Raw genomic sequence first — 14,990 nt, forward strand, 5'->3', positions numbered from 1 at the left:
CATGACATACACCCCTCCAAATTTTGAACCAAACAGTGTTCCCTTGCTCTGTTCTGATAACTGCCTTCTGGTTCAAGTATAGGTTTCACATAAGCACAATCAATTGTTCTGGGATTCCCTTTCTTCTCAGAGTCACCACAGTTCTTTGTTATCCACACAGTCAAATGTCTTTGCACAGTCAATAAAACACAGAGACATTCCTCTGGTACTTTCTGCTTTGAGCCAAGATCCATCTGACATTAGCTGTGATATCCTTAGTACCATAACTTCTTCTAAACCCAGCCTAAACATCTGGCATCTCTCTATTGATGTGCAGTTTGAGTCATTTTTGCATAATTTTCAGCAGAATCATGCTTGCATGTGATATTAACGATATTGGCCAAAACCTGTCAAGTCACCTTACTTTGGAATGGGAACAAATATAGATCTCTTCCAGACAGTTGGCCAGGTGGTTGTCCTCCATATTTCTTGTTTCAACTTCATGAACACATCCAGGGTAGTGTCTGTTTGTTGAAATATGTCAATTAGTATACCATCAGTTCCTGGGGTCTTGTTTTTTTATCAGTTCTTTCAGAGTAGCATTAACGGCTTTCTTCATCACCACAGGATCTTGCTCATAAACTGTTTCATGACATTTTCCTGTGTCTGTCTGCCAATTCCTTTTGGTACAATGACTATATATCTATATCTATCTCTATCTCTATATCAGGTACATATTAATTTCTTAGTAAGGGTTTATGAGTTGGATCTTATACAGAGGACAAGATTCATTATTTCTATGCTTCTGAAACTGGTTCTAATAGTATTACCCTAAGGGTTTGTTACCACAAACTATACCTTCAAGAAGATATGGGATAAATGTCTAACATAACAACAAATTTTACTCAATTTTAAGCCAAGTAAAATAGTTAGCAAAATAGGGATAGAAGAGAACTTCCATAACTTTGTTTAGTGTATGTGCAAACCCCAAAGTCAGCATTATTATCAATGGAGAGTGTCTAAGGCATTCTTCTTGAAAGCAGGGACCAGACAAAGATATCTACTATTACCACGCCTATTAAATATTGTATTGACAGTTCTAGCTAGGTCAATAAAGAAATAAAATTAAATAAGAGGCATCTAAATTGCCAAAGATGTGGTGGAACAAATGAAGATGATATGATAGTACAAACAGAAAACCTCAAAGACTCAAACAAAAAAATCTGTTAAACCTAGACAAATTTAGTATAATGGAAGATTACAGGATCAAAATACAGAAAGCAATTACATTTCTTTGCGTCAGTTAAAAAAATCCAGAAAAGAAGACTCAAAAGGCAGTATCATTTACATTAGTCCACCACTAGAAGCAATCAGAGAAAAATCTAACAAAAGACCTTAACAAATAAAATTCCAAAACACTGTTGTTGTTGATTGCCATCAAGTCACGCATGACTCATAGCGATGCTATGAACAAAAGAACTGAGATTTTTCTATAACTATGGTTTCTCTAAGTTCATAGAGTTGTCATAGGCATGTTGTTTAGGAAGTGGATGCCACTCCTGCTTCCAATACTCTTGAACTGGGAGCTCTGCCACATACTGTCTACCATGGGCACAGCCATAATGGCATTTAAGACCCCAATGGTACAAGGTTCTGCATCACAGCAATCCCAGATTACCTTAGAAGAGCAAGTTGTCAGAAGAGTGCTGTACCACTTAGAAGAATGTTCCTTCAAAATATAGTAACAAGGGATTAAAATATAATCCCTCGGGCCCAATTTTAAATACCAGGGCCCTCCAGGAGTGACTCTAAACAAGAGTCTTAAATAAAAAACAACTAAACATTCCATACTGACCTTCAACCAAAACAAGATAGCCCACCTTACAGAGTCCAGCTACTTCACCCAGTCTCCAAAATGGAGACAAGAGCTTAGCCTTACATTTAGGTGTCCTTTAGGAGGTTTTGTTAATTCTAAACAAGAGGTTTAAATAAAAACAACCAAACAATCCACTTAGATCCTCAACCAAAACAAAAGCACCATCTTACCTAGTCCAGCCACTTCATCCAACTCCAAAATGGAGACAAGGGCTTGGTTACTATGAGGAAAAGGAAAAAAAAAAGACGTAACTAGATGGAAAACTATTTCCTGCTTATGGATAAGAAGACTAAACATTGTAAAGGTTACAGTCTGACCAAAAGCAATGTGCAGGTTCAACATAACACAAATACAGATACCAAATTCATTCTTCAAGGAGATAGAAAAGATAATTTCCAGTTTCATTTGAAAGGAAAGAGATTCCGAATAAACAAAACTCCTGAAAAACAAAATGAAGTAAGAGGTATCTCACTACCTGGTATCAAAGTCTACTATACAACTGTAGTAATCAAAACAGCCTGGTATTGGTACAGCATCAGACACATAGATCAATAGAATAGAATCAAGAAGCCGGAAATCAACCCATCCACCTATGTCAACTGATATTTGACAGGGAAATAAAATCTATTAAAGGGGCAAATGACAGATGTTTTAACAAATGGTGTCAGCAAAAGTGGACATCTACTACAGAAACCTGAAACAGGATCCACATCTCACATCATAAACAAAAGCTCTGATAAAGCTTAAAGTGACCAAGGGATAAAGATCAAAGTTATAAAGATTATAAGGGGAAAAATGTAAACAAATTTAGCCTAATGCATAAATAGGCTTGCAAACATAGCCAGAAATGTACAATCAGGGGAGTGTAAAATTGATGAATGTGACCTTCTTAAAATTTAATCCCTGTATACATCAAAAACATTTTCTCATACAGTTAAAAGAAATTCCACAGACTTGGAAAAAACATTTGACAATGACATTTCAGACAAGGATCTTATAACTAAAGTTTAAAGTTTATTATAAGACCTCCACAAGACAAAGACACAAAATGGACAAAAAAATGGAAAGACTTCACCAAAGCAACATTTGGATGGCTAACAAATACATGAGGAACTATTAAAAATTACTAGCAATCATAGAGACGCAAATCAAAGCAACAGTGAGGCATTATTTCACTCCAGCAGCAGTAGTAAATTTTAACAACACAGCAAACAATAAATATTGGAGAAAGTGGAGAGTTTAGAACTCTTACACACTGCTGATGAGATTATAAAATGGTACAACATTTATGGAAGGCAGTTTAGCATGTCCTCAGAAAGTTGAGCCTAAAAAGCCCATATGACCAGCTATGCTACTGCAAGAAATATATTCCAAGAAATTCAGAATTGTGACATAAATGGACATATGTATACCTCTTTTCAAAGCAATATTATGCACAATAGCAAGAAAATGAAACAGCCCAAATATCTATCAGCAAACAAATGGATTGACAAATTGTGGTACATCCACACAATGGAATAATATGCAGCACTGTTGCTGTTAGGCGCTGTTGAGCTAAGTGTGACTCCTAGTGATCTTATGAACAAAAGATCTGAACCCTGTCCTATCCTGTGCCATCCTCACACTTCCTGACACACAAGAGCCCAGTGCAGCAGTCACCATGTCAATTTATCTGGTTGAGGGTCTTCCTCTCCTTTGCTGACCTTCCACCCTTCCCCTCATCATGTCCATCTCCAAGAAATAGCACCTCCAGCAACATGCTCAAAGTATGTGAAGTGGAGCTTCATCATTCTTGCCTCCAAAGAGCATTCCATCTGCAGCCCCTCCAAGACATGACTGTTCATTCTCTTCGACATGCACGGGATGTTCAGTGTCCTCCAATACCTACAGCTCAAAGACGTCAATCCTTCTGTCATCTGGATTCATTGTCCAGATCTCAGATACATAACAAGTGATCTGAATGATGATGGCCTGAATCAGATGCACATTATTCTTCAAACTGACATCATTACTCCTCAATAATTTGGAGAAGTTCCTAACTGCATATTTTCTCAGTGCAATGAACTAAGAAATAATAATTTTGTAAAATACTATATAAGAGACTAAAGAATATTATGTTGAGTGAAATAATTCAGTCACATAAGGACAAATACTGCATAAGACCACTATTGTGCAAATAGGAGAATAACTGAGCAAGATATGTGTAAATGTTCAAAAGAGGAAGATGGGAAGAAGAATAAGGGAAGAAAATCACCAGGATAGCAGAGGTCAATGTGCAGAGAAGGAATGAAGGAACAGAAATAATTCCATGACAACTTGAAGAGAAGGAGTGATAGTAGTCATAGATCAATAGCAATTCATTACTGTAGGAAAAAAAAACACAACAATGTTCACATAAATGTTAGGGCTAAAATCTCCTGAGGCATCCTCCCTGGCACTCAATCCCTAGAGATTTATCCTAACTGTCACTCCAAATACACCAAATACAGTATACACAAGACATTTCCATTTGTTCACAGATTTGTATAGAAAAAATATTCTAAAGACAAGAATAATGATGATTAGTCATATGAAATCTATGTTTTACTATTTTTCTTTAAAGAAAAATGAGAAAATTAAACACTGTATAGAAACTTTATAAATGCAGTTTAACAGAGACAATGAAGTACTAAATGTTAATGTTCATAATTTATACAGAGATATTAGGTAGAGTGCTCGTTAATGTTTCATAAAATTAGTAACAGATGGTAGTACCTTATAGGGTCTTCTCAGTCAGCTTTCCTGACCCTCAACTAATGGTTTAAAAATATATGTAAACTTCTGTGTAAATTCATGATACTTCAATTACTTTTTCTGAATTCTATTTTATTGGTTAAATTCTATTATTAAAGTTAATAGTTAATAGTCTTATATTGATTCTCTAGAATAACCTCTAAACATTTTCACTTTGTTATAATATTTTTAATGTATTATGGAAAATTCTTAACTAACAACTAATCTTCTGACATAACCTTCATAAAACACAATTGCGTCCTACTTGTCTTTCCCTTGATTTGACCAGACAGCTTGACTCATTTTAGAAACTCATCACTGAATTCTGTCTTTTTATTCAAAGCATTTGTTACGTCATACATAAGCACTCAGGCTGAATGTGATTTACAGCTCTCTGTCAACTCAGACTTCATCATTTGCTCTCATTATTTTATATAAAGTTCTATTAGAACAGAATAACTTTGTCTGTTCTCACAGCAGCAATGATTCTGATTCTTAGTCATTGTCCTTCATTCACCTCCAGGACTCACTCTGTGTTAGTTAGCTTTGTTTGTGTGGTTTATGTCTAGCTCCAAAAAATGACAAGTGAGCTTCATGTCTTTCTAAATAGTCTTAAATGTTATGCATTATGCATTTGTCTCCAAAATGGGCTCACCCCTTCATATCTGCTTTCAAATTTTTCACTTTGTCTTCTCCCTGTGTTTGATCATGTTTGCTTTGAATTTGACTTCTAGTTGCCCTGGCTAGTCAGAAAAATCAAGACATCATTCATTAGAGCTTGATGTGCACCGAACCCCCACAATTAATAAGATCTTGATACATATACTCTTGTCTCAAAATCTATTTATAAACAAAACAGTTTAAATCCAGCATCTTTGCACTGTCTCATGTGAGGTGCCATACCTCTTGGCTATCTTGTCACATGCACAGAGTGATGGATGCAAACTGAGCCTGTGTCACTCAAAATTATTACATCAGTAAGAAGATGTGAAATGGTTTATGAGGTTTTAAAGTTTTTAGTAACTTTGCTGAAATATAGATGCCATTGACAACGTGACTTACCATTTATGCCATTGACATGTGACTTATCATTTATGGAAAGCACTGTTTACATTACACACTTTTATGTAAATAACAAGAAACAAATTCTCAAGTGTAGTAATAATAACAGTTTTTTTTGTATTACAAGAAATACTCTTTAGAAATAATAGTTGAAGCAAAAATAGATATCAAATACTTAAGGAGATACAAATCCATTTACAACCGAATCAAGTATTACTTTGTGAAAAAAGGAGCTCTGTTGGCCTAATGGCAAGAAGCTGGGTTGCAATCCCGAAGGCACACAGTTCAGGGCCACCGGCTGCTCCATGGGAGAAGGATGTGCAGTCTCCTCCAGTGTGATTAACTGCTTCTAAAACCTTCCAGAGGGTCAGTAATGGGTTGGTTTTGACTCTATGGTGTATAATAACAACAAAAACAATATTGTGACAAAATTTATAAACCACCTGAATTAAATCATATTGACGTTTTGACTCACTTAACACAGCTACATAAGTCATTCTAATGTCTAATGTCACTTAAAAATGTCTAATTTAATTTAAAAATTTTTGATAGTAAATAAGGAAAAGTTAAAGTCTGTTACACTTTGGACTGCTCTTCAAAATGTCAGTGGTCTTTTAATCCACCAGATGCTTCATGAGAGAAAGATGGTCAGTCTCCTCACAGTGTCAGAGGCAAACTTGAAGGAAGGTTGTGGTGTCCAGAGATTATTGTTCAAAATTATTTTCCTATCCATTGACTTTGATTTTGCTGTGTAGATGGGCAGGAACAGGAGAATAAGGTTAACCTATCATCCTTAAGGGGATTAGCTAATTTTGACACTACATTGAGCATATTCAGCAGCATATTTTGACAATCTCACCATCAACAAAGAAGCATCGAATGCAGTAGGTGCCCTTCAGGGCCAGAGATTGTTGAACAAACCAAACCTACAGGGGAGCAGCAGCAGCCTCAGTAGAGAAACAGAGATCTGATGTGAGACAGAGCTGACCTTGGGACTACTCCTCAACAAAATCAGTGCTAGGAGTCTTCATTCACATTTCTTGGAAGACTGGGAGGAGAAGGGGAGGAGGACATCATGATTGGCAGGACTAAGAGCTTTGTAGAGAATACTGGTGGTCTGGTGGTAAGAAACAGTGTTGCCATCCCAAAGGCACATGGTTCAAATCTGCCAGCTACTCCATTGGAAAAAGAAGGGCAACCTGCTCTTGGGCAATTAAACCTGCTGGGGGGTCAGTTATGGGTCAGTTCTGACTCCACCGTACTCAACAACAACAATAAGAGCTTTTAACATTGGCCTAAAGACAAGGAGTTGAATGCTGAAGTGCCTGTGAGCACACTTCATAAACTGTCCTGAGAAACGTATCCTGTTGCCGAGAGAAATTGTGTCCTGTCAAAATCCCTAATACATTCCTTAATCATGGGTATGGTTTTGTGTGCTCTGCGAATGATTGCAGTGGATTTCAGGCCCAGTGGAGCATTGAGATCAGTGTTGGAATTAGTAGAAAGCAGTGTGGGAGTGTGGGGGATAGGTCTGACCATGGGAATTGGTTTTGTGTTATGGCTCTTGTTGATGGAGGCAATTAATATTTGTGGAGTTAGTAGAAGTCAAAGATGGCTACCCTCATGTTGGGCTTGCTCTTTGTACAAGGGTCACCATGAGTTTGAACCAACTGTACAGCAGTGAGTTTAGTTCATTTAAGATATGTTTAAAAGATCATGGATTTGTTAGCATATATGAGGAGAATTCAATAATACTTATGGGAAAAATAACAGGCACGTAGACCTAAATTTATGTTTTACATATGCTCATTGCATAAAAGAAGTATATTTAAATTTTTTTACCTCACTCTCAAAATGTATCATATAAAAAGCAGACTCTTTCAGTGTACACAGTCAGTTCAGTGGTAAAATATATAAAATTTGGTTTTTAAAATTTTAGGTTAAAATTTCCTAAGAGGTAAAAATTCAAAAGGAAAATTATGGCCAAAGTATTTTAAACAATTCAAAGCATAAAGAAAATGAGATTGAAATTCACTAACCACCAAAAAAATGCAAATTAAATCAACACTGAAATGTAATTTTATAATGTATTTTCTACTGCATTACCTTTGTGATGTAAAACAACAGTGAAGAGTTACAGGAAAGCAACTGTTTTTAAAACTTTAACACAGAGAGATGTTTTAAGTATACTTGTCAGAGTGTAAATCAATACTCTTTGTTGGAAAGAATTTGGTTAAATCTAGTGATGTGGAAAAGATAAATGGGCTATGGATCCAGAAGCATTTGCTTTTCTTTGTGCGAGATATTTACAAGAAAATAAATACAAACATGTTCAATACAGAAATATCGGCACTAGTAAAAACATTGAGGAAACAGTGTTATTTAAAATAACATTTCAAGTATTGACATAGTTGGATCTTAGAATTTGAGTGAAAAAAGTCAGGTACCGAATGATATGTAAAGCACATGAAGAAATGCTCAAAATCCCTAGCCCTAAGAGAGATGCAAATTAAAACAACTATGAGATATCATCTCACCCCAGTCAAAATAGCAAAATTTAACAGAACAGCAAGCAACAAATGCTGGCGAGGTTGTGGAGAAACTGGAACCCTGATTCACTGTTGGTGGGAGGGTAAAATGGTGCAACCCCTGTGGAAAGCAGTATGGCACTTTCTCAAAAGTTGCAAATAGAGATACCATTTGACCCAGCAATTCCACTACTGGGGATATACCCTGAAGAGACCACAGCTGACATCCAAGCAGATATATGCACTCCCATGTTTATTGCAGCTTTGTTCACACTAGCAAGGAGTTGGAAACAACCTAAGTGCCCATCAACAAACGAATGGCTAGAGAAGCTGTGGTATATTCGCACAATGGAATACTATGCTGCATTAAAAAACAAGGAACTCATGCAATATTATTCAAAATGGTTGACTCTGGAGAACATTATGCTGAGTGAAATATCCCAGTCACAAAAGGACAAATATTACATGATGCCACTGTTGTAGAATGGGACTAACCTCAGGGTTGGGGAGAGATTGAATAAGATGTGTTCAATAATGTATACTGCACTGAAACAGAGGAGGGAGAAAACTGTGTAAAAGAGAGATGTGACTAGGTATTTCTGTCATCACAGGAGTCTAGAGCGAGGGCTACATGGTGGAGGGGACCTGGGGGAGGGTTTGTAAAACAATGAAAGAATCTTTTCTTTTACTTTTCCATAATTTTTGACTCATGTAACTTGTTAGTTAAATTTGTGTCTTCTAGGTTGCAACCCCCCCATGATACATCTTCAGGGATATGAACATACACGGCTAAGCACAATTAATAACACTGCATCTAAATTCCAAAATAAATCTCCATAATAGTCTATGTGTTTCCTACTGCCAAAGGGGCCTTTTAGAGTAGTGAGAGAAGATCTTCACCCTGAAACCCACAGCGTCCCTTTTCAGCAGGAAGTAGCTAAGAGAATACGCCATCCCCTTTTCCTTATGAATCAGGGCGAAGTCTCTCTCAGGGAGGAGTGATAGGGAATGGCAAAGGACACACTGACAAAGGAGATTAATCAGAACTGACTTTGACAAGCACTGTGGCAATTGGACAATTAAAACAGACATTCAGATGGGGGGAAGAAGAACAAACTGGGGAGGAGGGTAGAGAGAATGGTGCAGCAATGAAGGAATGAAAACCCAAAATCCCTGTAAATGTTCATTAAAACTAATAAAATTTAATAAAATAAAAAAGAATGATATGTAAGTATGAAGTCATTATGTTAATTTTAAGCTTTCGTAGTGTGTCTGTTACTAGTGAATCTATTTATTTTTCTATCAATCTATCTACATGGTTTTGTTTGCCTATCCATAGAAGAGGCCATTGAATTGTAATGCTGGAGGTGAGTACTGAATATCCCACTGACTTCCAAAAGAGCAAACAAGTTTATCTTGGAGGACATGCAACAAGAGTATTCCTTGGAGGCAAGAATGTTGACACTTTGTCTCATGTACTTTGGGCATGGTAACCAGAGTGGCTCATCCTTGGGGAAAAAACAACATACTGGGGAAAGTAGAGAGTCAGAGAAAGCGAGAAAGGCCCTCAACAAAATGGATCGACACAGTGACTGTAACAAGGGGAGTGTGTGTATCCATGATCATGAAGACAGAGCAGATTACAAGGTTCAAACCTGTTGTTCGTGAGGTTGCTGAGTCATAGTTGAGCTGACGACACTTAAGAACTACAATCTATCTAATAGAAAGTCAAGTACTAAAAATAATAAACACTCAACTAAATAAACAAAATTCAAATCCCAATGCCATTCAATCAATTTTGACTCTTGGTGATCCTCTAAGTGTTTTTCCAAAATTGTAAATCTTAAGGGGAATAACTGTCTATATTTCTTCCACAAAATGACTGTTGAATTCGAACTATCAGCCTTTCAGTTACAACATGCAAAGCACTCTACTACCAGAACTCTACAAACACTAAATACAGCATAATTATTATCTTGACATTAAGGAAGAAATGATAGAGGAAGGAAAGAAAACAGATTTCTTTTTTCCTTCACCATTTTTCATTTTCCTTTATCCCAAATCAAAACTGCCCATTAACTGATGCCTTTCCAACAACTGTTTCAAAATGGGTACTTTCTTAGACCAGATGTTAGTTTATTTTAAACTATTCTCTTTACTTTTGTGTCTATATGTAAGACATAATGCAAAAAATATCCATTAAATGCAATATTTGACCAAATGAATTAATTAGAATAATTGGAATTAGGTCAATAAATTTCAATAAAAATGCTTATCATTTTCTATATTTTCTATGAGGTCACAACACTTGTCCACCATTTTCTTTTCCCACAAATTAATGTCCAAGTAAATCTTTAATCTAAATGTGTGAAGAAAGAAAAAACTGACAAAAGCAAAATTCTCCTATGTAACGAAGTTTCTCAGCAAATATCTTCTTGATAAGTATTGTACAGGCAACACCTTGTTTATCAAACCCTTCTTTGTAAATGGATCAACTTCCTTCCTCTGGCTTGATGCTAAGTCAATGGCTTCCTTGTGCTTCTGTATCACCTGTTTTCACCTTCAGCATGTTTCTTCCATGCTCGGTGCTTGTAAAAATCAACATATGACTATTGAATTTACTAAGAATCTGGCTATAAATGTTTAATAGCTTTCTCTCCTAACTGAAAATCAATCAGTGCTCCTGTTGTTTATGTCTCATTTGCATTTCCCTCTTTGTTCAGATATAAAGGCACAAGGACAATGTCCAGCACAAGAGGTTGGAAAGTCAGATGTCACAGATACCAGACAAATAACCAATTTAGATTTAAGAAAAAGAGGGGGGGGAGAAATAGGGCATTTATGTAATTTATTTTTAGTCTCAGCCACTAATAAAGTTCAGGTTATTTTGAGGTAAGTAAAAATATAGGGTTTTGGTCTTGGTTTTGATTTTTTTTCCCCTCAGAAAATAAAAATAATCCAGACTTATGTGAGATTTCTTGATTTTTTTATAAAGCCAACGACTAATTCAACATATTATATTAACCATGCACTGGCCAGGCGAAGAAGGTGTGCTGGTTGTAGCTAATGTCTCTGTTAACAGTTGAGGAAAACCTCTCTCCTCAAAGTCTGGAACCTGGTGGGAAACAAGAAGCAACTCTCTTTGGGATAAAAAGAAATGCAGAAAAAATTCTATCAATCTAAATACTGTTGTTTTTGTTAAGTGTCGTCAAGTCGTAGGTGACTCATAGCAACCCTATGAATGAAAAAGCTGGACCTTGTATAACTTTCATTCTTTCTCCAGGGTCAAAGGGTTTCCCGAGGCAAACTATTTCAGAAGTGGATGCCACTCCTACCTCCAAGCTTGTTCTAATCGCAGAGCTCCACCAAACACTGTCCACCATGAATAACCATTCTCACATTTGACACATCAGTGTCACAGTGTTCAGTTTCACAACAACCACAAGTTACCTCTGTAAGGCAAGTGAACACACCAGGGCTATATGACCTAGAAGAATGTTTGACCAAAAACAATTAGAAACAGGCCTGAGGGTCATGGATTAGAACTGTCCACCTTTGGCTTGGTAGCTTCACTTTCTGTCCACTAGGCCAGCTAATCTCTCTCTATGTTAGTTTCTAAAATAATGAGCAGGACTATTCATTACATTTCTCATGACAGTACAATGGAGAACTGTGCGTACAGCTGCTATTCAAAAACCAGCAGCTTTGGGAAACAATCAGACTTTTCCCCAAGAATGCTTCTGGAGCTTGATCTTTGACACCTATTGGAAATATTTACTCAGAAGTGAAGTATAGATCAACATGAGAGTTCTAGAGAAAGTTCTAGGTAAATGACTACACTTGGTATCCCTCCATTTCTATCATTAAATGAGTCTGGTGGTTTTATGTTGGTTTTGGTTTTGTTTTTAGTTTGTTGGTTTGAGCTCATTGGTTATTTTCCCTCCTTGAGTATTTCTATGTTTGTCACAATCCAAAAAACGACTTCTTTGGAAACAGCCTAAATATCCCAGTAACAAGAAAGTCAATAAATAAATGATATTACACACCAAAATGGAATATTATTCAGGTCTTACGATCAATCCCTATGAAATCTGTGCTGGAGGTGGAGACAGTCAGAAGAGTTTTAAAGAAAACCAGGGAGTTTTATACAATGAACCTCATCAAAATTATCATGATTATTTTAAAGAAGCCTTTCTTTAAAGCTATCCTTTACATGGCGGTTATATAATTAAAATTAAAATAACCATTTTTTATATTTTCTAAGCTTGTTTGGAAATGGAAGGGTTATCAATTTATTCAATTATTATTGTAAATATGTAAATGGTTTCTTCTTGTAAATTCCTTCTCATGTAGTATAGGGGAATTTATAAATAAGTCTTCTTCTATTATCAATTGTCGTGTCAGAGAAGAATATTGAGTATACCCAGGACTTCCAAGATATCAAACAAATCTCTTTTGGAAGAAGTGCAACCAGGTTACTCCTTAGAGGCAAAGATAGTGAAAATTTATCTCACATACTTTGAGCATGTTGTTTGGAGCTTCCAGTCTTTGGCCCTCGGGAAATGACATTATGCTGGGAAAGATGAATACTCAGTGAAAGACAGGAAGACACTAAAGGTGATGGCTTCACACTGTGACTGCAACATTGGAATTGAACAAGGTGGAGATCATGAGGACGATGACACAAGATAGGGCAAGACTTCTACTCAGAAGGTGAAGAGCCTTCAGTCTTAGTTTCTGTATGTCACTTCAGTATTCACCACACATTTATCAAGGAGAGTTTTCATGACTGAGAAGTGCTTTAGAAGAAATTCCACAACGTTGGATCTTTAGGTCTTAACCTGTCTTTCCTGAGTTTCCCCAGAAGTCACCTTTGGATATGTGTAATCCACTTACACCAAAAAGCACATGTTGTTATTGTTAGGTGCTGTTAAGGGGAGCACAACTCATAGAAATCCTACAAAGTTTGAATTTGACCCTTCTTCTATGCTGTGCCATTCTCATCCTCACATAGTTGAGCCCTTTGTTGCAGTCACTATATCAATCCTTCTCAATTAGGGTTTTCCTCTCTTTCTCTGACCCTCTACCTTTTCAAGTACTATATATCCCTTTCCAAGGAATGACCCCTCCTAGCAACATGCATAAAGTATTTGAGATGAAAGATCATCATCCTTGCCTCAAAGGAGCAACCTGGTTGCCCTTCTTTGAAAATTTATCTGTCTGTTCTTTTGGCAATGCATGGGATCTTCAGTATTCTTCTCCAACTCAAAGACGTTGATTTTATTTTTCTGTAATTTTTCTGTCATTGTTCAGCTCTCAGATGAACAGCAAATGATTAAAAAGACCGTAGCCTGGATCAGACAGATCAATTTTAACCTGACATCATTGCATCTCAGTGCTTTGGAGAGGGCCTTGACAGCAGCCTTTCCCAATGTGTCTTTTGGCCTCTTGACTGCTTATTGACTGTGTGTCAAATAAGATGACATCACTGATAATTTTAATCTTTTCTCCATCTATCATGAAACTGACTATTGACCCAGTGATGAAGACTGATTTATTGATGTTTAGATGTAATCCATATTAAAAGTCTTTTATCTTCTGTTGCAAAAGCTTTGAGTCCTCACTTTTGGCATGTAAGATTGTGTCATCTGCATAACAAAGGTGGTTGATGAGCCTTCCTCCTATCTTGATGCCACATTGCTCTTCATAAAGACCAGGTGCTTGAATGACTTGTTCAGCATGAAGCTACATGTTCCATTTTAACAAAGAGAAAGGAAGGATACAGTTCCTGATGAACACCTTTCTTGATGGAATTCTGACTAGAAAATTGAAGTAGAAAAGTATTGCATTCATAGTTAAAAAGACCATTTCAAGATTCATCAGTCATGTATTACAATGCTGTGAGTGACAGGATCTTATTAATACCCATACAAGAAAGGGCTGTTGATATGGCTTTTTTTCAAATATATACACCAACAGTTTAAGCCATATATGAAAAGATTGATGAATTCCACCAAATTTTGAAGTTCAGAATTGATTCAACATACAATCAAGATGCATTAATAATAATTGGTGATTGAAATGCTAAAATTGGAAATAAAGGAAAAGGAATAATAATAGAAAATGACAAATTTAATGACTGAAGTGAGATTGGAGAGTGGAAGATACAATTTTGTACATTCAGTGATGTATTAACAATAAATATCTTTTAAAAATACAAATAGTGACTTTACACATGGGCCATACCTGATAGACTGTGCAGGAATCAAAATGACTACATCTGTGAAAAGAATTATTGGAGAAGCTTAAAACCAGCAGTCAAAACCAGGCCTGGCACTGACTGTGAAACAGACAATATATTACTCTTGTGTAAGTTCAACTTGAAGTTAAAAAAAAAATTAAATATATTTACAAGAACAAAAATTATGACTTTGAGTCTACTTCATCTGAATTTAAAAAATATTCTCAAGATTTCAACATTAATGATCAAAGACCACATGATTTGTGCGTGACATCAGGAAAAAGATCAGTACAAAAATGAAGGAGAAAACAAAAAAGAAAATGTTTGGAGAAAGGATACAACCCTGATGCACAACTTTTTTAGTTTTAAATGATGCGATGTCCCTTGTTCTTTTTGGACAGTAGTTTCTTGGTCTAGGTTTAGGTTTCATGTGACCATAATTAATTGTTTTGGGATGGCTATATTTCTCAACGTTAGCCATAAGTTATTGATGTTGTTGTTTGTTGTTATGTGCCGTCGAGTCCTTTGTGAC

This window comes from Elephantulus edwardii, unplaced genomic scaffold, assembly GCF_000299155.1.
Source record: "Elephantulus edwardii isolate Elephantulus edwardi_28Jun2011 unplaced genomic scaffold, EleEdw1.0 scaffold00010, whole genome shotgun sequence".
In the NCBI taxonomy this organism is placed as follows: Eukaryota; Metazoa; Chordata; class Mammalia; order Macroscelidea; family Macroscelididae; genus Elephantulus; species Elephantulus edwardii.